This window comes from Schistocerca serialis, chromosome 4 (assembly GCF_023864345.2).
Source record: "Schistocerca serialis cubense isolate TAMUIC-IGC-003099 chromosome 4, iqSchSeri2.2, whole genome shotgun sequence".
Classification (NCBI taxonomy): Eukaryota; Metazoa; Arthropoda; class Insecta; order Orthoptera; family Acrididae; genus Schistocerca; species Schistocerca serialis.
In genome coordinates, this window is record NC_064641.1 from 817106312 (window position 1) to 817133852 (window position 27541).

Consider the following 27541-nt stretch of genomic DNA (forward strand, 5'->3'; position numbering starts at 1 on the left):
CAGTGCAGTGTGATGGAGGGCAGCAAAAAGGAGGAAGTGGAGAGCTACAATACAAAGCTGACCTCAGTTCAAACCCTTGACAGTTTTCTCTTCTTTGTAGCTACAGATATGGCTCGGCAACTGCATTGCTGCGCAACCAAGAACTCTGCAACCGGCCTTGAAACCGAAAATTTTGACCATTCTGGATTTTGTTCGTACCAAATATGCTAGATAGCATACATCTGAGATGGCCAGTTCTACAGATCCAACAGGTTTTCCTCGACCAGTGATTTAATTGCCCTTTTGTGGCCAGGAGCACTATCATAAAGATATAGATATGATTAAATTTCAAATTTTTTCACAGAATGATTAGCATATCATGGTCTATAACGGTTTTATAAGCAACAACATTCGTTTTACCACTGATCAAAACAAATGTCCTTAGTCCAGATCAGGAACAACTAAGCCAGACCATCGCATCGTCGATTCAGTATTATATTTCAGTATTATATCCACTGTTGTTCTACATGTATGGAAATTATATCGAATTTAATACAAGTAAAACAAGTGAGCAAGTACTCGTACTATGATCAGTAGAACAGACAGAAACGTAGTACATTGCAAGTAAAATGGTTAAGAGAATTGTTGACTGATTTTTCTGGTTTCTTTCTCTGATTAAAAAGAAGAAAATGATAACATTCAGTTTTCCACGTCGAAGTGTACAACAGCAATGATAAATTGAAAGTTGTGGTGTGCGTACTGTAAGACCTTCGATACACACACCATCAGATTATTTGACTTGTCGCTCTAACAACGTAGGCGAGTGTCAGCAATATGTCTCGTGGTCTTATCGTGGCGTGTTTATCTTCTGCCGTTAGGTCAGATGATAGAAATGCCACTTGCACACTTAGAGTAGCAGACTGACGGTGACCAACTTTAAACAGAACTTGATTAATTTTCACACACATTTATTAAAATAATAACAAGCATAAAAATAACTTAACTTGGTTCTGGATGCTATTTACAATTGACAATCTGAAGTTCCTTTGGTCTTGGTACGTTAATCATATTCTCACATATCTCTGATACTAGACAAAGTGTCTAGTCATTTATCTTCATGGCTATGTACAGGAATATGATAATCTTATTAGGCGCAGACTGAAACTTGAATACAGACTAATGCAGACTAATGCAGACTGATGCAGACTGACTAATCGGAGGTCTGTACACTCATTATAATACCTCGAGCGTTCAGGTATCACTGCGCGAGTGTGATCTGCGAGGAGAAAAGGTTCTACGTTAGCAGCAATCTCATTGGCTGCATTACATATTAATACGCGGATCGGCGGAAGCAGAATTTGGTCCGTCTCTAAGACAGCGCCATCTCATAGTGCGGAGATGGATGAGCGCTGCCCCTGCGCTGTTGTGCTTAGCGGGGTGCGCTCTAGTTGGAAAGTTGTGTATGCGCTGACTACACGGAACTGTGTACACAACAAAAGTACACATAAATGTTAATGAATGATGTAAATCTTCCCAAGTTTCATATGGATGAGAATTGAAAATTTTAAAACATTACATTCAAGAGCTCATTGAATAACTCAGTTCAGCTACTTCTGCAGTCTGGGTCTTTGTTAAATAGCGGAGAATTAAAAATCAGTCATCAAATTTTTTGGGATATTTGTATCGACTGTTGATTCCTCACTTTTCCTTGTCCTTACCGCGTCCTTAATTTGCTGATAACTTCATCAATTTTTAATCTCATGCAGCGATCAAATTACAGCCATTGTATACATTTTTTTTTCATTCTTGCTATTTCCATTAGTGTTCAAAAGACATAAGCTTACTAATAAGAGGTTCAAAGTAAACGAGCCAGCCTGCTCTCAGATGACTGCTTAAGAGCCCAAAACTGACCAGTTCACAGCCAACGGTTTATCTGTTATTCTCACAAAGACTGATATTATGCAGTTTCAAACACTCAAAAAATCCTGCTATCACTAGAAGCAGAGATTTAGGATAATACGCTAAATAACATACTTCGCTTGAATTCGTTTAGGGATCCAACTGATTAACAAATTAAAATGGAAACAATACACAGATATGTAATCAAGAAACTCAGTTCAGCATGTTTCGCTCTGAGAATTATCTTCCATTGTATTGAGTTAGAGGCAAGAGTTTTAGCTTTCTTTGTATATTTTCGCTCTCAGTTGTATTATGAAGTGATCCTCATGGGCAGAGTTTCCACAGTAAATAAAATATTTAATTGCCAAAGAAGAGTAGTGAGAATACTGTATAAAGCAGATAATGACACACTTGTAGAAATCCCTTTAAGGACCTTTGCAATTATACATTAAGGTCTTTGATGTCGATCCTAAAATTTAGTTTATATTGGTGATTTTCGCCATCACAGTTCGAGATAATAAAATAATACAGATTTCTATTTCCTTTCTAAAATATGAATGAAATAAAGTAAATATAGAAATTCCCAATAGAAGATAATAATAGCTATTTAGTATAACTCGGGAAGCAACAGCCTTCCTTTTATTCAAAGCAGTTGTCTTCTCTCTGACGGCTAGCTTAACATTTAGCTAGAGAATTCTCAATCAGTCTTAAGCCGCTTAGTGATAGTTCGTCTTTAATGCAAGGTAAATATTAACATTTAGCAATCGATCCGTCAGTATTTAAATTTATAAAATTTATAAAATGACTCCTTTCACGTGTCTGAGGGTTTTTGTATGAATGCCTGATATTCCCAGTAATGCACATAACCAAAAAGTCCTACATGGGGCTGCAAATTGAGACATAAATTCAAAAGACAATTTCGACTGCGAGAATTTTGTTCATCTGTAAAAAGTAAGTCAAGTTACAATTACAATGCTTCATCAGAGTCGCATTTAACAGCACTTAAAAGAAAGCAAACGTATCAGTCTTTTGGGAAGAAGAGATGGGAGGGATAGAGAGAAAAAAAAGGAGGGGCAGCGACGGCGATACGTAGCGCAAAAGCAAAGAGAAAGGCACACTTAGAGCAGCGAAGTCGAATCTAGTATTTAAAAATAAACTTAGTCATATAACTCAGGTAGAGACTGAAAAAACAGAACAACGCTAAATAGAAAGAAGTGACGTCTAAGCAACAGTTACCGTTACATCACTGGTTAAAGGCAATGGCTAGGATTGTACGTTTCTCTCGACTCTAACCAATCAGTTAATGTAGAAGTGTGAGTACCGCAGAACATTTCAAAAAGTTCGTGAAGGACCTCCGTGCTATAATAACATTGTTAGAAGTTACGGATCAAATATCCAGTGACCGAAACTTTCAGTGAACAACAATAAGGGTAAAATTGTGACAGCGCCACATTATTAACCTGAAACAGCCCTTTCCTCAAATTGTATTACAGATGTACAATACCTGTACAACGTGTCAACTCTGCCACGTTTTACTAACACAGTTTTTCAAAAGTGCTAAATTTGAAAGATGAAATGTACGATAGAAAAGTACTTTACCATAGTCCTGTGATGAAATACTCGATTCTGCCACCTCGGAGAATTTTAACAATCCAATACATCGTCGGTGTATGGTATGCACTATCACCTACAATATTTCACATTCGAAGTCGCATTGCGAAACGAAGTAATATCGCTGGTTAACTACGTAACATGAGTCTTAGACCAAAGATATATATGCAGATCACGCACCCCAATGCCTCTGCTGTAAGCTGCAGTTACTGTATCGCGGTGATCCATTCAAAACCGCAAACCCATCGAGGTTACAAGAAGGGGATATGACGCTACCGTGGAGGTTATAATGCGCAGATCAGAACTTTCGTCCCTATGGGTTTCGTAGGCATCTTCACAATTTGCATTCGATATCTGAAATTAGCATCACTTAAATATCTGAAGTGACAACAACAAGGGAGTTTCGCTTGTTTACGCTGAGTTTTACCGTTCAGATATTGCTCTTTTTTATTTTAAAGTAAAAGGAGGGATAAAAACCACTATCTTTTAAATTTCACACTGCAGTTTATCGTATAACCGAATCTTCGTTTTAATAAATTATGCTGCGACAGGATTGCGAAGTGGCTTCCTAGTTTGCCTAATAACTTAGAATTTTGGGCCATGACATGCAGAAAATTAGCGATTTGTTACACTTTGAAATATTTTTAGAACGAAATTCTTCCGTTTGTACTTTATAGTGTATTGTTGTTAAATCTTTTTCGTACTTTGCAAAACCAAACTATTAATTTCACACAGACATCCACCATGTTATAGGAACACGATGAATACTCTAATCTGAACATAATGGTTTGGAAAAGTGAATAATATGAAGCAATCATCCCATGTAGGCTTTCACGGCCGGCGTCTTTATCAGTAAACACTTCCGGGCTAAGTTGCCGTGGTCGATCTGTAGAAATTCTTCTCCCTGACGTTTCGTTCTCAACTACGGAGAACATCTTCCGAGGTGAGTCGGCGACTCACCTCGGAAGATGATCTGTAGAAATTCTTCTCCCTGACGTTTCGTTCTCAACTACGGAGAACATCTTCCGAGGTGAGTCGGCGACTCACCTCGGAAGATGTTCGTAGTTGAGAACTAAACGTCAGGGAGAAGAATTTCTACAGATCGACCACGGCAACTTAGCCCGGAAGTGTTTACTGATAAATATGAAGCAAATAATTCAGACTATCATATATAAATCTTATCTGCAGTTAAATATCGCTCGAAATGTGTACACTTTCAACGGACTGAATGACAGCTCATTCTCATACTGCTGAACTCACCCAGCACTTGTCTCGTAAATATATGACCACAGAGTCACATAAATTAGGTCTTCCTTTTATTGCGTCTCTGTATTAACTAACTCCTTCCTAATATCATAAGTATAATTTGACCTTGGTGGAACTTGCTTATGGAAAGTAACTTTTTCTCCTTTGACATTTTTCGATATGTATCCGTAGCAGTTATAGTTAGTCACAACTGCTGTTACTAATAAGTAAATCTATAAAAAGTGATCAATATGTTGAACATTAAATTTTCAGTCATAGTTCAAAAATGTAAACATACAGTGTTATGTATTAATCACTTGACAATTTCTGAGTGATACTGTCGACATGCGCAATACGCTATGCTCAGTCCGTAGCTACTTCTGCTCCATGTCTTTGCAGCACTAATCATTGAAACCGACATGGAAGTCAGTTGGTGGGTTGAATACGGACGTGTCCGTATCGTTATGCATTTGCGAAGTAGAGATGATAGTCGAATTTTTTTTATTCATTTCTAGCTAAATATCAGGCATTGATTTTAACAAATAAGAGACGAGCAGTAAAAATATAGCTCATACAGGCCCTACCACCCCAGTTACTACAATTTCTGAGAAATGCCAAATATTCACGTCATGCTTTTTGTTTTAACACTCGGACAACTAAAAGCGTAACATATTTATTTACAGTTCTTTCTGTAGATACTTTTTACAAGCGACAGAGTTACCTCTCCTTCATACGTACAAAAGTTAAAGAAAAACAGGTCTGGCATCTACTTTTATTGATGACTTCAGGCTTTTATGTTTTATGTAAAAGAGACGTCTTAGAGTTGTATTTGTTATTGAACCCAATGCACGTGATAAGTAATATCAAGACGAGAGGTAGAAAACTTCGAGTGTTACGTAACTTTGGTATCTTGCTTAGGCAATAATAAACAGCACTTGATTAGTGTTCTGCCAAAAGGCAGGTTTTCACATAGTAGTTCTCCAGGCTGTCCGGTCTTCTGCCGTCCTGTTCAGGTCCGCATAATTTCCTCTTTTATTCATGTCGTCTATCATCTTGTATCTCCTTCTTCCTCTCAGTCTTCTCACATAAACCAGTCCTTCCAAAGCATCTGCTAGCAAGCAGTCCGATCTCAATGAATGTCCCAACCAGTTCTTTTTCCTGTCTCTTAGAGCCTTCAGCAAACATCTTCTCTCACCAACCCTTTCCATGTACAAATTTTAAAAAATTGATAACACTGTACTGCCTGTAGTAATGTTATTTTATTTTGATACCGGTTTAGGTTCTGAACGATCATCAACGGCAGCTCTTCAACATGCAAATGCGGACAATGTGACGATGCCAAACGAAGTAAAAAAAAACATAAAAAGCATAAAACAGATCAAAATCGTAACGAAAATTATCACAGGAAACCTTCATTCCGAAGATAATATAAAATCGAAAACTGTAACAAGAAAAAATGTGATAACATACATATAAAGTTATGTAATCTCAGTCAAGTGTAGAACTGTTAATATTTCAATTTTGTAATTCTGATTATCACGTAAATATTTAATGGCAACTTCTTTAGAGTCGGTCAAGACTCATCTGTGGCCTTGAAGTTCTTTAACTTGTATTGTTGTCCTTTTATCAATGTGCCATCATATTTTTATATTATCTTGGCAGTTATGGTTTCCTGTAATATCTTATTTTAAAACATGTATGACACGTGATACATCTATGATAATTTTCGTGACTATTTTGATAGATTTTACGCTTTTCTGTTTTTCTTTTTTTGTTTGGCAGTATCACATTGTCCACTTTGGTATGTTGTACAGTTACAATTGATGATGGTTCAGAACCGAAGCAGGTTGCAAAATAAGAGAACGTTATTATAGACAGCAAACTGTTATGTATTTTTTAAAATGTGGTAGTGAGTCTAGCAATATTAACTCTTTGTACATTCAAAATAGTAACAGGCTTAAAAATATTTACCATTATTTTAGATGCCAACTAATTAGGATGGAAAGTGGAAGGCTGGATCCGGTTGTGAGCAAATAATATTTGATGAAGAATTAGACAATATAATTTAAAAGACATACATCCCATCCAGAACTTTAACAACTTAGGGAACATTAAAAATTTAAAACTGACTTCATAAAAACCAATGAATCAAACTAGAACTATATTAGAACAGATGGATCTCAGTGATGTCTGTCTAGTTTTAAAAATATCTGCACTTGGAGTGGCGATAAAATTAATCGGTGTCCGAAAGGATTTTGAAAGAACACTACAGACTAATACGCACTGAAGAAAAGTCACTCTATACAATGACCACAGCAGTTCATACGCGATTGGCCGAATATGCTGTCCGGACCACGAACGGCTCGCATGCACTCCCCACGTCCGTGACCAGTCCACCCGCAGACCCACAGCACGCCCCAGCCATTCGCAGCGTCCTGCAAGCTAGATGCGGAACGAAATCCGGAATGCCAAAAATCGAGTCATTTGCTGTGCCCCTAAAAAACTGTTTTATGGAAAAGAAGCAAAACGAGGTCCGTCTACATAGTTAGTTGCTCATCAAAAGTTTTACTTTTCGCGTAAAAAAATTAAAAAGCCCTGTTTTCGTATTTTGTTGTGTTGTTCGTTAAAATGTCTATCTCATTTGACTGTGAGGAAACCACTCAATAAAATAAATTTATTTTTACGCATCTTATAGTCTGACATCACAGCTTGATAATGCACTGGCTTTCTTTAGTACCCACACTTATTGTGGTACATCGTAAAACACAGCGCTTATTTTGAAACGTTTACAGTAAAAAATGTCGTCTTTAGTCATTTTACGTTTGGTGCACTTTAGACCATATGTAGCTAACATATCGAAATTGTTTTTAACGCTGGAAGGAGATCCACATCAGCCGGCCGAAGTGGCCATGCGGTTCTAGGCGCTGCAGTCTGGAACCGCGAGACCGCTACGGTCCCAGGTTCGAATCCTGCCTCGGGCATGGATGTGTGTGATGTCTTTACGTTAGTTAGGTTTAACTAGTTCTAAGTTGTAGGGGACTAATGACCTCAGAAGTTGAGTCCCATAGTGCTCAGAGCCGTTTGAACCATTTTGAAGATCCACATCACTTGCCAGTCCCGAATAAATGAGTGATATATTTGCCATTCGGCCGCCGCAACGGATTAATACGCGTCACACTCGAGGCTATGGTCGCTCGCTATGTGGAGATTTGCTTCGTGTTAGTATCGTGTGTGGTTTACGCTCAGTTACAGTCACACTTTAACATTGCAGTAAGATTTATTTCCATTTTAAAACTAGAGATAGACATTCACAGATCCAGCTTCCGTATCATACTTTGGGAAAAGGAATTGAAAAAAGATTTAACTTCTTTCTCAAGGGAAGGGGAAGGAATTGAAGACCCGTCCAGTAATTTTCGTCAGGTTTCACACTCGTGACTGTTATTTACTTTTGTAGACGTGAGGAGCCTGCTGAGCTCTGCTCAGGTGTTAAAACGTCATCTGCTGTTACTTGATTGCCGGCGTTGGCTTTAGCCAGAGATAATTCCGAAAGCCGTACCATGTCCTAATTCCTTCTTTCTGCGGACTTTAAACTGAACCTCGTGCTTCTAAAACAAGTGCCATGAACTACAGTTAGCCGGCATACACTGGTTCTGAACCAGATACCTTTGCATATTTCCAATAACAGTCCCTAATATTTCCACATTGTTGCTGAGCCTACAAGTTAAGAAAACGAAACGGTATATTACCAACTTCTAAATCTTTAATATTACTAAATAATGACTAAGTATTTACTATCACTTTTCTATATTTATCTATTGGTTTTTGACGTTTGGCTACTTGTTCTTACTTACACTTCCCAAGTGTCAACAAATGATCTTGATGAAACGTGACAGGTGTAAAGAAGGGGCAAAATAATAAATACGTGTTTTTCGTTTGTGTCCAGTTTCACTTCTAACAGCTAAAATACACCCAAAAGGTAATTTGCATATTACGTTTGGAGGGAATATCTACATCGAAACGGTAATATACAAAAAATGTTTCTCATATAAAGGTTCAAATATAATTAACGGTCTTGAAAGCTGTATAGTCAACTTTGGAAATAATTTGAAATTACTCACCACCATTAACTAATTTTTAAAAATTAAAACTTTTGTTACAACATAAATGAATTAATCTTTCAAGACACATCCATACATCTGTAATAAAAGTGCTTTCTGAAATCAATTTCTGGGAAATAGGATGTGTGCAGTGTGCTATCGGAGTATTTTCAACATACTCAACTAAAATAGCTAAATATTCATTATCATCTTAATTATTTATTTTATTGATATTTGTTTCACGTTTTCAATATACGTTTTATGTTTTAGATTTACGTTTTTTATACTGTTTCAAGTACATGTATTTTGCTGGATGAAAATAATGGGTAACTCACTATTATGGTACAAAATGATTACAATCCCGATATTCTGCGATGATATGTTAAAATGTAGCGATTTTATGTACCATGCACATAAAATGAACGACATATTTTCACGTAAAACAAAATTCAACAGGATTTCAAATTGTTGTAGGTGATCCTCTAAATACCCTGACCTCACAAAGTCCTCCCATCGTAGAAAGCCACGTAAGTTCAACAGCTGATGAACAAGTTCCTTGTCCTCAGGCACGATGCTCTATACTATTCTTTCATATTGACCATCCCAAGAATCTAACAATAATACAGATTTTTCTCCATCACTGGTAAAGGAAAGATCTTTCAAATGTATTTTGACCTGGTCAAGCGTTTGTTTACCGGATTGATGCTGTGACAAGGATATTTGTGGCTTCAAAAAGAGATTCTCGAGATCTAGGTTCAATCTCACCATCAGTTTCTTGTAAAATTATAAAAACGCTTGTGGTTGGTGTGAAGAAAACGTATCCAGCGTATCATGTTCGTAAAGTGCTCGAAGATGCAATGATCTGGGATACAGGTATTATTCGCGGGGCTCTAAACGGCTTGCCATTGTTTAAGGACTTTGTGAGAAGATTTTCAGATCCAGACCGAAAGGAGAGACACCATGCATTCATATAACAGGGAGACGTAATGGCAGATTATTTTGTAAGTGAGGCTGGCAGAGTGCCCTAGCAAGACACCAAAGTTTGAGGTACGAGCAGTCATTTGCATTTTTCTTTGTGCGTACAATTTTATGAACTTATTTTTATTATTGGTAGATGTGCCCATAAATTTGCCTGATATGTAATAGAAAAGTTAATCCGCTGCTGCTATCACACTATACAGAATTGCATTTTAGCGCAATGCTTACTGACAGTGGATTTGATTTTCTATTTTTGTTGATGTGTTACTCTCTCTAATAATATATTTGTCCAAGGCGATCATGTGGCTTAATTAATCATTTACAAAGGAATAGATGACATTATTTCCAATTCTTAACGAATCGGGAGTGTGCACAGTATCCTTTGCAACACGTTGTAAGAAATTGTGATCTATATTGTCAATCATGTTTCATTCTTATTCGTCATTCATTGCATTTGTTGTGTATGTCTCCATTAAGTAATTAACAAATTACATATTTTTCTTCATAGCAAGAATAAATAAATTAGTCATGCTTCCCAGTATCCCACCATGAATCAGTATCTCAAAAATCACATTATTGTGAATTTTCGTAAGTGTTTAACCTGCCTTGCCCTTAGTTCCATGTATTTTTTAACCTCGTTATTGGATTCCATCATAATTAGAATTGATTTAGTATTTTTCCCAGATTATGCCAGAAGAAGCAAAATGTAGCAGGCAAACAACAAGAAAAATGTAAGAATGCAGAGGTTCGCGGTGGTTTCGAAGTAATTATTACTATCAGATGTACGGCGTTGCAATGGGTAGCGCTTTAGCTCCAGCTGTTGCAAATGTCTTCATGGAGAATTTTGAGGATACTGTTTTAGAGAAGCCCCCCCCCCCCCCCGGATGTGAAAAACTTGACGAGTTCTTGGAACACTTCAGCGACATTGACAGTAATACCCAGTTTATCATGGAAGTAGAAAAACACGATGCGTTGGCCGTCCTCAGCGTTCTCGTCCGCCGCAAACGAAATGCATGCCTTGGCCACAACTTCTGTAGAAAACCCACCCACACCGATCTGCACTTGCACGCCATCAGCCATCATCACTCGGCGCACTGTTTTACAAACACTGGTGCGTCGTGCAAGAATGATAACCTGCCCCATGAGCTGAGCAAGGTCTTCAGGAACAACGGCTGTAACGTCCATCAAATGCAAGACTCACAACAAGGCCACTGACCAGAATCAGGACAAGAAACTGGCTTTTTTGCCGTTCTGTGGCCCTCGTGTGGGGCAAGATAAGCCGCCTGCTGAAAAGACACAACATCAAATTGATCTTCAGGTCTCCGGCAAAAATCCATCAATTACTGAGACCAGTTAAAGACGCGGCAGGTCTCAGTACACCTGGGGTGTACAAGATACCTCGCAAGTGTGTGTCGGACAAACTACGCACTGTGGGACAACGCAGGAAACAGCATTAGAAGTTTTATCGCCTACGTCACCCCGAGAAATCTGCTTTAGCTGAGCAAGCCTTAGAAAACGGACACCGGATGAAATTTGACGAAACATTCGTCGTGGCTCGCACAAACGGCTTCTGGGATTGTATAGTTAAAGAAGCCATTAAAATAAAAATCACCGACATCACCCGAAATAGAGACGGTGGCGCGCGGTTCAACACGGCGTGGTATGCAGCGATCGCGCGCCTGAAGCGGACGTTTCGAACGACGAGTCAACGCCCGTATTTGACGATGCTTCACCCACCAGTGACGTCACAGCCGGCATCTAGTGTACATAAGAGGCGTACAAGCAGCTCAGTCAGTCATACTGCTTGTCAACGGCCAAGGAGTACTTGGCCGAAAGCTCGTGTAGTTGTAAGTGCACTACTGGCCATTAAAATTGCTACACCACGAAGATGACGTGCTACAGACGCGAAATTAAACCGCCAGGAAGAAGATGCTGTGATATGCAAATGTTTAGCTTTTCAGAGCATTCACACAAAGTTGCCGCCGGTGGCGACACCTACAACGTGCTGACACGACGAAAGTTTCCAACCGATTTCTCATATACTAACAGCAGTTGACCGGCGTTGCTTGGTGAAACGTTGTTGTGACGCCTCGTGTAAGGAGGGGAAATGCGTACCATCACGTTTCCGACTTTGATAAAGGTCGCGTTGGTCGAGATCCAATGACTGTTAGCAGAATATGGAATCTGTGGGTTCAGGAGAGTAATACGGAGCGCCGTGCTGGATCCCAGTTGCCTCATATCACTAGCAGTCGAGATGACAGCATCTTATCCGCATGGCTGTAACGGCTCGTGCAGCCACGTCTCGATCCCTGAGTCAACAGATGGGGACGTCTGCAAGACAACAACCATCTGCACGAACAGTTCGACGACGTTTGCAGCAGCATGGACTATCAACTCGGGGACCATGGCTGCGGTTACCCTTGACGCTACATCAAAGACAGGAGCGCCTGCGATGGTGTACTCAACGACGAACCTGGGTGCACGAATGGCAAAACGTCATTTTTCGTATGAATCCAGGTTCTGTTTACAGCATCATGATGGTCGGATCCGTGTTTGGTCACATCGCGGTGAACGCACATTGGAAGCGTGTATTCGTCATCGCCATACTGGCGTATCACCCGGCGTGATGGTATGGGGTGCCATTGGTTACACGTCTCGGTCACTTCTTGTTCGCATTGACGGTACTTTGAACAGTGGACGTTACATATCACATGTGTTACGACCCGTGGCTCTACACTTCATTCGATCCCTGCGAAGCCCTACATTTCAGCAGGATTATGCACGACTGCATGTTGCAGGTCCCGTACGGATAAAGAAAATGTTCGACTGCTGCCCTGGCCAACACATTCTCCAGATCTCTCACCAATTGAAAACGTCTGGTCAATGGTGGCCGAGTAACTGGCTCGTCACAATACGCCAATCACTACTCTTGATGAACTGTGGTATCGTGTGGAAGCTGCATCGGCAGCTGTACCTGTACACGCCAACCAAGCTCTGTTTGACTGAATGCCCAGGCGTATCAAGGCCGTTATTAATTCCAGAGGTGGTGTTTCTGGGTACTAATTTCTGTGGATCTATGCACCCAAATTGCGTGAAAATTTAATCACATGTCAGTTCTACACTCCTGGAAATGGAAAAAAGAACACATTGACACCGGTGTGTCAGACCCACCATACTTGCCCCGGACACTGCGAGAGGGCTGTACAAGCAATGATCACACGCACGGCACAGCGGACACACCAGGAACCGCGGTGTTGGCCGTCGAATGGCGCTAGCTGCGCAGCATTTGTGCACCGCCGCCGTCAGTGTCAGCCAGTTTGCCGTGGCATACGGAGCTCCATCGCAGTCTTTGACACTGGTAGCATGCCGCGACAGCGTGGACGTGAACCGTATGTGCAGTTGACGGACTTTGAGCGAGGGCGTATAGTGGGCATGCGGGAGGCCGGGTGGACGTACCGCCGAATTGCTCAACACGTGGAGCGTGAGGTCTCCACAGTACATGGATGTTGTCGCCAGTGGTCGGCGGAAGGTGCACGTGCCCGTCGACCTGGGACCGGACCGCAGCGACGCACGGATGCACGCCAAGACCGTAGGATCCTACGCAGTGCCGTAGGGGACCGCACCGCCACTTCCCAGCAAATTAGGGACACTGTTGCTCCTGGGGTATCGGCGAGGACCATTCGCAACCGTCTCCATGAAGCTGGGCTACGGTCCCGCACACCGTTAGGCCGTCTTCCGCTCACGCCCCAACATCGTGCAGCCCGCCTCCAGTGGTGTCGCGACAGGCGTGAATGGAGGGACGAATGGAGACGTGTCGTCTTCAGCGATGAGAGTCGCTTTTGCCTTGGTGCCAATGATGGTCGTATGCGTGTTTGGCGCCGTGCAGGTGAGCGCCACAATCAGGACTGCATACGACCGAGGCACACAGAGCCAACACCCGGCATCATGGTGTGGGGAGCGATCTCCTACACTGGCCGTACACCACTGGTGATCGTCGAGGGGACACTGAATAGTGCACGGTACATCCAAACCGTCATCGAACCCATCGTTCTACCATTCCTAGACCGGCAAGGGAACTTGCTGTTCCAACAGGACAATGCACGTCCGCATGTATCCCGTGCCACCCAACGTGCTCTAGAAGGTGTAAGTCAACTACCCTGGCCAGCAAGATCTCCGGATCTGTCCCCCATTGAGCATGTTTGGGACTGGACGAAGCGTCGTCTCACGCGGTCTGCACGTCCAGCACGAACGCTGGTCCAACTGAGGCGCCAGGTGGAAATGGCATGGCAAGCCATTCCACAGGACTACATCCAGCATCTCTACGATCGTCTCCATGGGAGAATAGCAGCCTGCATTGCTGCGAAAGGTGGATATACACTGTACTAGTGCCGACATTGTGCATGCTCTGTTGCCTGTGTCTATGTGCCTGTGGTTCTGTCAGTGTGATCATGTGATGTATCTGACCCCAGGAATGTGTCAATAAAGTTTCCCCTTCCTGGGACAATGAATTCACGGTGTTCTTATTTCAATTTCCAGGAGTGTATTATAATATATTTGTCCAATGAATACCTGTTTATCATCTGCATTTATTGTTGGTGTAGTAATTTTAATGGCCAGTAGTGTAAATGACTTGGTTAGAAACCCGAGAACTGTTTTATTAAAAAAAAATATCTTTTCTCAAAACTAGTCACTGCTGACGAATTTCTAATTAAAAATGAGAAACACAATCGAGGAAATTAAATGGCTAATTTTGTTCTAAATCAAACTTATCTTGTAACCCAGAGTACTGTTATAATAATGAAGAGGTGAAAAGAAAATCCGACAGCTCCTCTTTCTAGAAAAAATTGACAGCAAATATCATGCCATGCGATATCTTCTTTGGTTCTGTGCTTGTATTCATCGGTCCACAGCCCAAAATACAAGGCCTCTTCTACTCCTCCATTACCTTCTCAGTATCTGCAGCATGCACTGTGGAAGACTCTTGGTAACCACATACCTCACACACGCCGCGGAGAACACAGTACTGCTCGTTGCCAGCTGGCCACTCCTCTCCGCTCTCACCACTGACTGCCTGTTATCGGCTGACGCCGATTCGCACGAATACCGCACCGACCGTGTCAACTGGCCAACTAATTTACATGGCCAGTGGCACTTCCGCTGCCGCCGAGCGATATCGTGGCTGATGCGGCTGGCAAATGGTGAAATTCCGCAGACGTTGCCGCATCCACCCCGTGCACCATAGCAGTGCCGTCCATTTACCGCACAACCGACGTTCCGCAGACACTCCGCTCGTGTGTACCCAGACTAAACTCCGCCCGACCGAGGAGCCGTTCACCGCCGAGATGTTGTTGTTCCATCCAGAAACGCTAAACTGTGCTCCGCCCCGCGCCACCTCAACTCAGTACGGTCATCTAGGAACAGGCAGCGCTCTGATCTCAGTTCTCAAGTGCCGCCTAACTGTTGGAGCAAGACAGCGGGCGGTTTAAAATCGGCTGGCCACGATTGGCGACGAGCGTGTCTTCTGTTAGCAGCGCAGACTACAAGTGTAATCCGCGCCAACGCCAATGACTGCTTTCCCGTTCCTGAAAGGCACAGACATGTCTCGGACCCAGTAGCTTCCTGCAGGCTGGTAAGCTTTGAGGCAGTGTGGGTCTGACTGTCAGCGAGTTAACTTGTGCCCTTTAAAATAAAATCGTTGCAACTGAAGTCCGCGCTCCTAGCCTTGTCCCTCTTTAGGGAGGGGGGATATTGCGGAGACTTGGCTTAGCCACGGCCTCGGGGAAATTTCCAGGATGAGATTTTCACTCTGCAGCGGAGTGCGCGCTGATATGAAACTTCCTGGCACATTAAAACTGTGTGCCGGGCTGAGAGCCGGCCGGAGTGGCCGACCGGTTCTAGGCGCTACAGTCTGGAACAGCGCGACCGTTACGGTCGCAGGTTCGAATCCTGCCTCGGGCATGGATGTGTGTGATGTCCTTATGTTAGTTAGGTTTAAGTAGTTCTAAGTTCTAGGGGACCGATGACCTTAGAACCGGTCTGAGACGTTAGCTCGGGACCTTTGCCTTTCGGGGGCAAGTGCTTTACTCGCCCGCGAAAGGCAAAGGTCCCGAGTTCGAGTCTCAGTCCGGCACCCAGTTTTAATCTGCCATGAAGTTTCAAGCCCTATGGTTCTCAGCCGTCTTAAATAGCAGCGCACCGCGGCCGTAAAAATTTCGCATATACAGGATGAGTCACCTAACATTACCGCTGGATATATTTCGTAAACCACATCAAATACTGACGAATCGATTCCACAGACCGAACGTGAGGAGAGGGGCTAGTGTAATTGGTTAATACAAACCATAAAAAAATGCACGGAAGTATGTTTTTTAACGCAAACCTACGTTTTTTTAAATGGACCCCCGTTAGTTTTGTTAGCACATCTGAACATATAAACAAATACGTAATCAGTGCCGATTGTTGCATTGTAAAATGTTAATTACATCCGGAGATATTGTAACCTAAAGTTGACGCTTGAGTACCACTCCTCCGCTGTTCGATCGTGTGTATCGGAGAGCATCGAATTACGTAGGGGTCCAAAGGGAACGGTGATGGACCTTAGGTACAGAAGAGACTGGAACAGCACATTACGTCCACATGCTAACACCTTTTTATTGGTCTCTTTCACTGACGCAAATGTACATTACCATGAGGGGTGAAGTACGCGTACACACGTGGTTTCCGTTTTCAATTACGGAGTGGAATAGAGTGTGTCCCGACATGTCAGGCCAATAGATGTTCAATGTGGTGGCCATCATTTGCTGCACACAATTGCAATCTCTGGCGCAATGAATGTCGTACACGCCGCAGTACATCTGGTGTAATGTCGCCGCAGGCTGCCACAATACGTTGTTTCATATCCTCTGGGGTTGTAGGCACATCACGGTACACATTCTCCTTTAACGTACCCCATGTCCCTGCAGATGCTGCTCGCCGACCGTGGCCAGTGTTTGTTACAACACGCAACTGAACGTCGGAGGTTTCAAGCGTCAACTGTAGGTTACAATATCTCCGGATGTAATTAATATTTTACAATGCAACAAACGGCACTGATTACGTATTTGTTTATATGTTCAGATGTGCTAACAAAACTAACGTGGTTCCATTTTAAAAAAACGTAGGTTTGTGTTAAAAAACAAACTTCCGTGCATTTTTGTATGGTTTGTATTAAACAATTACACTAGCCCCTCTCCTCACGTTCGGTCTGTGGAATCGGTTCGTTAGTATTTGATGTGGCTTACGAAATATATCCAGCGGTAACGTTAGGTGACTCACCCTGTATACAAGAATCGCTCTGTTAAGAGCAACATTACATATTCATGTTAAGAAAAAAAAAAAAAAAAAAAAAAAAAAACGGAACACCTACAATGACTAGAGATAGGATGTTCATATTCACAGAAAATGTATATTAGCACGTTCTGCAGGAATGATAAGCATTTAAACACTGTCGGCCCGCGGTTTCAAGGTCTAAATCGATATCGCAGCGCAACGCCGCCTACCGATAAAATGTGTCTGGGGCTCTCGTTGTGGCTGTAAACCGACGGTGTGAGTTGAGCAGACGTGCAGGGTGCCCAGGGTGCCTCGCAGATGTACAAGGCCTGTTCAGAAAGTAAGCTCCGATTGATTGCCAAATTGAAACCACAGTGAACATCAGAAATGTTTTACTTGTAACAATTAGCTACACCTTTCAGCTACTTCTCTACGTAGTCGCCGTTCTGACTTAGACTTTTGTCATAGCGTTGTACCAACTTTTCAATAGCCTCATCATAGAAGGCAGCCGCCAGTGCTTTCCGCCAATTCACCACGCTGGCCTACACCTCGTTGTCTGTGTCAAAATGTTGTCTTCAAAGACAGCGGCTCATGTGACCAGAGATGAAACTCAGGGGGAGACAATTGCGGACTGTATTGTGGGTAATCTCACATTTCCATTTGAAAACGATGCAGGAGCATCTTCATTGCCCCTGCAGAATGCGGCTGAGAATTGTCTTGAAGAAGAAACAGCACGACAGTTATGTAATGTTAGCTGCATAGCTTCAGGCGAAATTTCTCACCAGGCCCTCGTACTTGGCGGCAGACACTATTTTCTAGACATCTTTACGCACTCACTGCGAGCTCAGAAATGAGAAGAGCGACGTGATGCTAACTGGGGTTATACTAGAGACACTGCCCAACACATCTGTGCAAAACTTTATCGGATTTTCATAGTCGTTTCCATTTCGCGACCGATCGGAGCTTACTTTCTGAACGCCCCTCGTATGTGCGAACCGTACCGTCAAATTAGTCAGCTTGACACGGGGCGTGTTATTGGCATGAAAGAGTGTGATGCATCCATCCGGGAAACTGCTGCTCCTGTCGGACAAAGTGTTTGGGCAGTGTAACGGTCGTATACAGAATAGTTCACGGAAGGCCGTGAAACGTGAGGAAATGGGTCAGGTGGCTCCACCCAGACAACTCTCCGAGAAGATCGACATCTCATTAGAATGAGGACAGATCTGCAACAGTGGAACAGTGTAACACATCGTACACTAACAGAGATGACAGTCCGTCACTGTTTATTACGGCATGGGTCACGTGCGCGAAGTTAACTTCGCCGCCTACGTTTGACGATTATGCAGAAACATGCAAGACGGCGATGGTGTATGGAACGACGTCACTGAGGACAGTAATGGCATCAGATAGTGCTTTCGAACGAATGCACGTTCCGTTTGTTTAAAAATAATGGTCGCATTGTGGTTCACCACAGAAAGGGGGAGCGGCATCACAGTTACTGCATTCGCACTAGACATACAGCGCCAGCTCAAGACCTTATGGTGTGGGGTGTGTTGTGACTTGGCCAGACAGCCAAGCCACTATGAGAGGAAGCCGAAAGGCACGCGTTAAGCTCACGCAGGCTGGCGTGAGGTCTGCAACAGGTCAAGGTCTTATAGTAGCAAAAATAGTACGTAGCTTCTGGAATACTTAACTTTAATCCATAATTGGTGAACATCGGTCTGACGGTACATGCATCACGAGATAAATAGCAATTGATAATGGCGCCTTGCTAGGTCGTAGCAAATGACGTAGCTGAAAGCTATGCTAACTATCGTCTCGGCAAATGAGATCGTATTTTGTCAATGAACTATCGCTAGCAAAGTCGACTGTACAACTGGGGCGAGTGCTAGGAAGTCTCTCTAGACCTGCCGTGTGGCGGCGCTCGGTCTGCAATCACTGACAGTGACGACGCGCGGGTCCGACGTATACTAACGGACCGCGGCCGATTTAAAGGCTACCACCTAGCAAGTGTGGTGTCTGGCGGTGACACCACAGGGTGCTGTTGGGTACAACCACAAATCGCAGTTTGGTGAGTGTCCACGGCACCTACGTAAATGACAACATCCTGTGACCAGCAGTCATACGCTTACTGCACAACATCCCAAACGCCATTTTTCAGCAAGACAATTCGTGACCACATGTTGCTGCACGAATTCGTGCCTGCTTTGTGTCACAGGAAGTCAGCCTCTTGCCCTGGGCCGCCAGATCACCAAGCTTGTCGCCAGTCGAAAATGTGTGGGATATGGTGGAACGACGGGTGCAGCACTGTGAGCCAGTGCCAACCACCACAGATTAACTTTGGAATCAGGTGAACGCAGCATGGACGGCTATACAACAGAAGCCACATATGGAACACATATGGAACACATTACTGGAGCTCATGGCAGACAATGTGTCTACTAAGCAACAGCTCACATGCTGAACAGAGGTGACTGAAATGCTGATCATTTCTGCAATACGAGGGGCGGTTGAAAAGTCCGTACAAAAATAAAAACTACTTACGTGTTTGGGGTAACCTTGTTTATTTTTTGATATAGTCTTCTTTTAGACTTATACACTTCGTCCAACGCTGATCTAATTTGTTGATCCCTTCCAAATAATAGGAATTGTCCAAGTCTGCAGAGTAGCTATTAATTGCCGCAATCACCACCTCATTTGAATAAAATCTTTGTCCCGCCAGCCATTTCTTCAAATTGGGGAGCCAAGTCTGTGAAATAGGGGGGATGTGAAACGAGCTGGAATCCTATTTCCATCAATTTTGTGACCACAACTGCTGAGGTGTGTGCTGCTGCATTGTGGTGACGGAAACGGACTTTTTTGTGGTCCTATCACCGGAGTTTTTCTTGCAGCTCGGTTTTCAAACGGTCGAATAACGATGAACAATATTCATCTGTAATAGTTTTACCATTTTCCAAATAGTCGATGAGGAATATCCCTTGCGAATCCCAAAAGACAGCCGCCATAACCTTTCCGGTCGAAAGAATGGTTCAAATGGCTCTAAACTCTACGGGTCTTAACATCTGAGGTCATCACACCCCTAGACTTAGAACTACTTAAACCTTACTAACCTAAGGACATCACACACATCCATGCCCCAGGCAGGATTCGAGCCTGCAACCGTAGCAGCAGCATGGTTCAGGACTGAAGCACCTAGAACCGCTCGGCCACATTGGCCGGCCCGATGGAATGGTCTTCGCCATTTTTGGTGCAGATTCTCCCTTGGTAACCCATTGTTTAGATTCTTGTTTGGTCTCAGGAGTATATTAATGTATCCATGTTTCATCCACAGGGACGAAACGATGCTTAAAGTCCTGCGGATTCTTCCTGAATAGCTGCAAACCATCCTTGCAACCCTTCACATGATTCCGGTTTTGGTCAAGCGTGACTAATCGCGGAACCCATCTTTCGGATAGCTTTCTCATGTCCAAATGTTTATGCAAAATATTATGTACCCATCTATTCGAGATGCCCACAGCACTATCAATCTCACGCAACTTAACTCTTCCGTCATCCATCACCATATCATGGATTTTATCAATGATTTCTGGAGTCGTAACCTCCAAAGGGTGTCCAGAACGTTCAGCATCACTTGTGTCCATATGGCCACTCAGAAAATTTTGAAACCACTTATAAACCGTTCCAATCGAAGGTGCAGAGTCACCGCAATGTTTATCAAGCTTCTCTTTAGTCTCCTGAGGCGTTTTTCCATTCCTTGATTCACACGAATTCCAAACACAAAGAAATAGACCAATATGGCTGAAACTTGGTATACGTTTTTTCCAAAGATGCTACTAACTAAATATGACCTCTATACGCGCCGGCCGGCCAGAGTGGCCGAGCGGTTCTAGGCGCTTCAGTCTGGAAAGGCGCGACCGCTACGGTCGCAGGTTCGAATCCTGCCTCGGGCAGGACATGTGTGTGATGTCCTTAGGTTAGTTAGGTTTAAGTAGTTCTAAGTTCTAGGGGACTGAAGACCTCAGAAGTTAAGTCCCATGGTGCTCAGAGCCATTTGATACGCGCAGGTAGTGCTATCTCTCGGACTTCGCGCGGACTTTTCAAACACCCCTCGTACTAATTTAAATGTCCTGTGAATATGAATGTGCTATCTCTAGCTTTTTCTGAACACGAGTATAGTATTCTTTTGACTACTTCTCCTTGGTTCTGAATTTCTATTTGGACACATCAGTGTATTTCTTACAACTGATGTGGTATCTGCTCTGCGATTTATCGGCTTCCAAGTTCCCGAATGAAGTCGTGTATAGCGGCCTCCCGGCTTGTGCCGTCTATGAAAGTGTCTCGCAACAGTTTGAAGTACAATGCACGCACCGAGTAGTGAAAGTAGATTTTAATGAGAATAAGGAACGATTTGTGTTTGTAACCAGTGAAATACAAAAGTGCATGGGACACACTTTACTGTAATGTGCGAATTACGGGTTACTCTACTCCATATTTCATGTCTGTGTACTCAGGCATGAGAAAAAGTTATGTTTATCGCACTGAAATACTATCACCTTTCACAAAACCAAGCCGTTTTCAGGTACTAACTGGAATAAATAGTGCATCCTTCTTTGCACGTCCTAGAGAACCCTCTCAGCCGGATCCACAGAACACGATTCATGTAATCGAATGCTGTGGAGTGTCACATGCCGAACCGCGTGGCCATTAGCTGAGGCTTTTGTGGACAGCGCATCGGCGGAGGGCTAGTAAGCCCCCGGCAGGGTTTACGGGATTCTGCAGACGCGTCGTGCGTTCAAAAACGCCTCAGTGCTCTTTCACGGCAGAGCAGCCGTCGCATTCTGTCGTCGGCAAGCTTCCATCCGCCTCGCGACCAATCTCGGATTACGTGCATCCCCTTCACAATGGTCACAGCCACTCGCATACACCAGCGCATCATAACGCCTGCCTGAATAATATGTCAGATTGAACGTTTGGCCCGATAAAACATTGTTTTATCCGTTGAATGCCATAGTTGAATTCATGTTGGCAATTGGAAACTGACTCCTCAATCCTCTAAAATTGAAAATAGTTAATCAGAATTACTGGATTTCCTTGACAAAAAATGGTTCAAATGGCTCTGAGCACTGTGGGACTTAACATCTGCGGTCATCAGTCCCCTAGAACTTAGAACTACTTAAACCTAACTAACTTAAGGACATCACACACATCCATGCCCGAGGCAGGATTCGAACCTGCGACCGTAGCGGTCTTTCCTTGACAAATACAGATAAAATCTACTGTTTGCTGCCACATAGGCCTCAAATGAGGAATTAATGTTTAAAGACGAAAATAAAAGAAGAGGAACACAAACTTGTGAAACAGGAACGAGATAAAACAAACAGAAGCACAATAATTGTTAGCTACAGGGTAGATGTAGGTCAAGTAATGGTAGACAGGACCTAACAAGTTTTTCCAGTAGTGCATAAAAGCTATAAAAACATCCCACAATCATAGGTAACTTCTATAAGAAATAATGCAGCCAGTGCAATGATGTAACTGAAGTCAGGAAAACATTACCAAAATTGTACTGGAAATGCAAGCCTGTGTATTGAAATAGTACATACACAGCATACACTGAAGTGACAGAAGTCATGGGATGGCGATATGTACACATACAGACGGCGGTAGTACCGCGAACGCAAGGTCTAAAATGGCAATGCATTGGCGAAACTGTCATTTGTACTCAGGTGATTCGTGTGAAAAGGTTTCCGACATGATTGTAGCCGTACGACGGTAATTACTAGACTTCGAACAAGGAGTAGTTAGAGCCAGGCGCATATGACATTCCATTTCGGAAATCGTTAGGGAATTCAGTATTCCAAGATCCACTGTCCAAGAGTGTGCCGAGAACGCCAAATTTCGAGCATTAATTCTCACCATGGACAATGCAATGGCCGATGGCCTTCACTTAACGACCCAAAGCAGCTACATCTGCATAGAGTTGTCACAGCTAACAGACAAGCAGCACTGCGTGAAATGAGAGTATAAATCAATGTGGGACATACGACGAAGGTATCCGGTAGAACAGTGCAGCGAAATTTGGCGTTATGGGCTGTGACAGCACACGACCGTTGCGAGTGCATCTCTAACAGCAGGACACCGCCCCTCGTGGACTAGTGACCATATCGGCTGGACCCTAGACGACTGGGAAACCAACGGCCTGTTCAGGTGAGTCCCGATTTCAGTTGGTAAGAGCTGAAGGTAGGGTTCGAGTGTGACACAGACCCCACGAATCCATGGAGCCAGGTTGTCAACAAGACACTGCACAGGCTAGTGGTGGCTCCATAATAGTGTGTGCTGTGTTTACGTGGAATTTACTGTGTCCTCTTCTCCAAGTGAACCGATAATTCATTGGAAATGGTTACGTTCTGTTATCTGGAGAACATTTACGTCCATTTATGGACTTTATGCCCCCAAATAACGATGGACTTTTCGTCTGACAATGGGCCATATCACCAGGCCACAACGTAATCTAGAGGTCAGTTGGAGCACAATGGGCCATGTCACCAGGCCTCAACTGTTCACAATTGATTCGAAGAACATTCTGGTCAATGAATCCCATCGAACATATGTGGGACATTATCGAGAGCTGGCAACACTTTCGCAATAACGGATGGCAGCATGACTCAATACCTTTGCATGAGACTTCCAAGTACTTGTTGAGTTCATGCCACGTCGATTTGCTGCACTAAGCCCGGAAAAAGGAGGTCCGAAATGAAATTAGCAAATATCCCATGACTTTTGTCACCTCATTGGACTAGTCCTCTTAATTAGTATAATAAACGATAGTGTCCACGGCATTCTCATCATTAAAGTGTAGGTAACAGCTATAACCATATGTACTGATGGCTGGATATCCTACCTCTGGTATTTTGATGTGTGTTCCCGGTGTTTCCCAAGGTGAATGTCGGTACAGTCGGTGCAACTGTTTGTTGGTGCCATACGCCATTGCGGCGCATCCGATTTCACCAGCTGCATCACGGCGCTGACCTTCCCAACGCCATCGCTGCATCTGTACTATGCTACGACGGTACGCCACTGGGGGGGGAAGAGGTGGGAGGGGGGCAGGGGGCACGCGATACTGGCGGTATCTTTCCGGACCGAACATCCGCGGAAGAAGATACGTTTCAAGCGATCGCCGGTACGCCACCACGCCACCGCGAGACACGCAGACAAGCTCCCTCCAAGACACGTCGTCTTTCTATGGGTGGCGCTTTCTCTCACTGCACGCAACTGTAATATCCGCACGTCTTCTGAGAGGTCGCTCCCCGAGCACCACCCCAGATCTCGGAAGACTCGCAGTGAGACAACTACTACACGACGTTACTCTGATACCGACGGTTCGGTGATCGGAACAGTAGCAAGTAATCAACATTACTGTACAGATAATTAAGAGACTGACTGAATGAGAACCGATATGGAGCAGACAACCAAGAAACCTACCCTCTACTTTGCTAAGATGCACGCTGAGCTGCAGACAGGCACAACGAAAAGACTGTTAGACATTGGGCTTTCGGCCAAAGCCTTCTTCGGAAAGGTAAAGAAAAGCGCAGACACATTCACACAAACAACCACGCCTCACGCATACATTACTGCTACCTCTGGCCGCTCTGGCCAGACTGCTATTGTATCGCGTCGAAGCGAAGCGGCAATCCAGAATGTACCTCGCAAGGGGGAGGGATAGCAGGTTTCTTGATATTCCAACATAGACTTTTGACTGTTTGCTACTTTACTTTGTACATACATAAATAAATATGTACATGTTCATTCCTTCAATAAAAAAGCTGCCGGAAGAAATCAATTAGTGCACCTGGAAAGACGACGTCGATTTTGATCTGATGACGGCATATGCCACCTGGGGGTTAGTAGATGTACTGACAACTGTTTCAACGTCGTCTGTCTGCAGATAGAGTAGAGGCATAACTACCAGAGCGCCATCTGTGTTTAGCATTTAATAGAGAAAGCTCACAGCTAGAAGGCTGAGTGCGGTGTAGGTGTCTGAAGTAAGCAGGCAACCATGCCACAGCGACGTACTCGTGCTTCCTACAGCCAAGTGCGCGAGGTTGAAAGGGATCAAATTCTGATCTTCCGAGTGGCTAGATAATCCTTGCGGAGAACTAAGTTACATGTGCTGAGTCAGCTGTGCAACTACGCTGGTGTCAGTGGTCACGTGAACATTCTCACACCTGTAGACGAGGTTCTGGGCGTCTGTGCAGCACAAACACCCGCCAGGTTCGTCGTATTGTAAGGACAGCAGCGGCAAATCGTACATCTACCACAGTACAGATAAGAGGGCTCGTGAGCCCAGATGTGTCAACACGAGCTGTTGCAAAGCAGTTATTAGCAGTGGGATTACAGGAACATACAACTCTAGCCCGTCTGCCACTCACGGCGCAGCAACGATGTGCAGTCCTAGACTGGTGCCGTCAGAGGATCACTTGGAATAGCGTGCTGTGGTCTTCGGCGATTCTGCCTGCACGCAGATGATGGTCGTTTGTACGTAAGACGTAGACCTAGTGAGCGCTGTGTCATGGAGTTCATTCGTCGAAGACACACTGGGGCCACCCCAGGCCTTATGGTCTGGGATGTGATAAGCTATAACTGTCGTTCACCTTTGGTGTATCAGGAGGGGACGCCAACTAGCGTTAGGTACGTGCAGAATGTCGCTAGACCCGTTCTTTTGCCATTCTTGCGACAGAAAGATGTTGCGTTGTTCAAACAGGATAATGTACGCCCTCGCACTGCCCTGAAACTCAACGTGCTCCGCAAGACGTACGGCAACTTTCCTGGCCAGCACGATCTTCGGGCTTATTTCTAATTGAGCACGTGTGGGATATGATGGTATGAAAAGTGACTCGTGCAACTCGTCAACCAACAATTCTCACAGAACTACACGAACAGGTCGAGCAGATGTGGCATAACATATCCCACGACAGCGCTTACACTGCCGCCCATGGACACTACACCACGTCCTAATATGAGTGCTTCAGCCTGAGTCGATACCTGGGACCTCAGAATCGCTTGTGCTGTTTATCTCTAAATGTAACCATTTCGTGTATTCCGTATGCCCTTTGTAACAATAAATCTTGAGTGAAATGGAAACCTCTAAAAGGTTGTACGAATTTTTTTTTAGGTAGTGCATTTGGATTCCCCTTATTTGACAGCGCACCTGTTACCACCTACAGACACATGACACTTGGTCACCGAGAATTTGGAAGAAAATTTCCTTGTTAATGTTCACGAAAATTCAGAATGTGTAGGCCCAAGAGACGTTATTGGAAATACCCAGTAAAACAACACATGACCATCCCCAGCCTGAACTACACACCCCACCCCCTGTGGGTTAAACGTTGATTTGGCGGTCGCTGAACTCGATGCCTTCAGTAACTCGGGAAAAAAAAAGAAGAGGACAACACGACCAGTCTCCGCTCAGCTGTTATATTTTGTTTGGGTTTCATATGCCGTCATATGCCGTTGTGAGCAATAGTCTTTTGTGAGGTGCCAGACCGCAAATGTCCACTGCATGCAGTTCCCTTCGCAATATTCAATCGGTAACTGGTTGAGTTGGACCTGCATTTCTGCTAACAGCAGAAATTCTAGTCGGGCTTGAAACAAATTAGCGTTGACAATGCGTGACCTCGATTGGTTCAAACGGCTCTGAGCACTATGGGACTCAACATCAGTCCCCTAGAACTTAGAACTACTTAAAGCTAACTAACCTAAGGACATCACACACATCCATGCCTGAGGCAGGATTCGAACCTGCGACCGTAGCGGTCCCGCGGTTCCAGACTGAAGCGCCTAGAACCTCTCGGCCACACCGGCCGGCTGCGTGACCTCGTCTCCGGTCCCTGTCTTTCAGGACCTCATTACCTCCACCGTTCTAATGCCATGTTACATGGCTGCCACAATTACTCCTTTCTCCTATTCTGACAGGTCTACACACTGATAAATCTTATTGCCTGTATTCTATACAATCGACTGGCGCCGACTACCAAATTCACTACATGCAATCAGCGATGCCTTGTATCAGTTCTACACCAACTACGACGTTACAAAGCGAACTGTGCACTCTTTTTAAGGGGTTGGCAAATTTTTTGTCCGTTTTAGTTATATTGTAGAAACGCTTCAGCCTGACCCGCAATGAAGTCAGCATTTACCTGACTAACTAGTCTCGTAGTTCCTACAGTTTGCGAAAAGGCTCCTGATCTAACCGAATACGAGCTGGTTGCACATGCCTCTGCGGATTTCCAGAGTTCATCTCTTGGAATTCTGTTAAATGCTACCTCGAGACCCAGAAGAGTAGCATGAAAACAGTTGTCTAACTCTAAAAGTTATTGACTAGCCATCCTAAGTGTGAAGATCTTGGATTCCTCTAGTAGGAC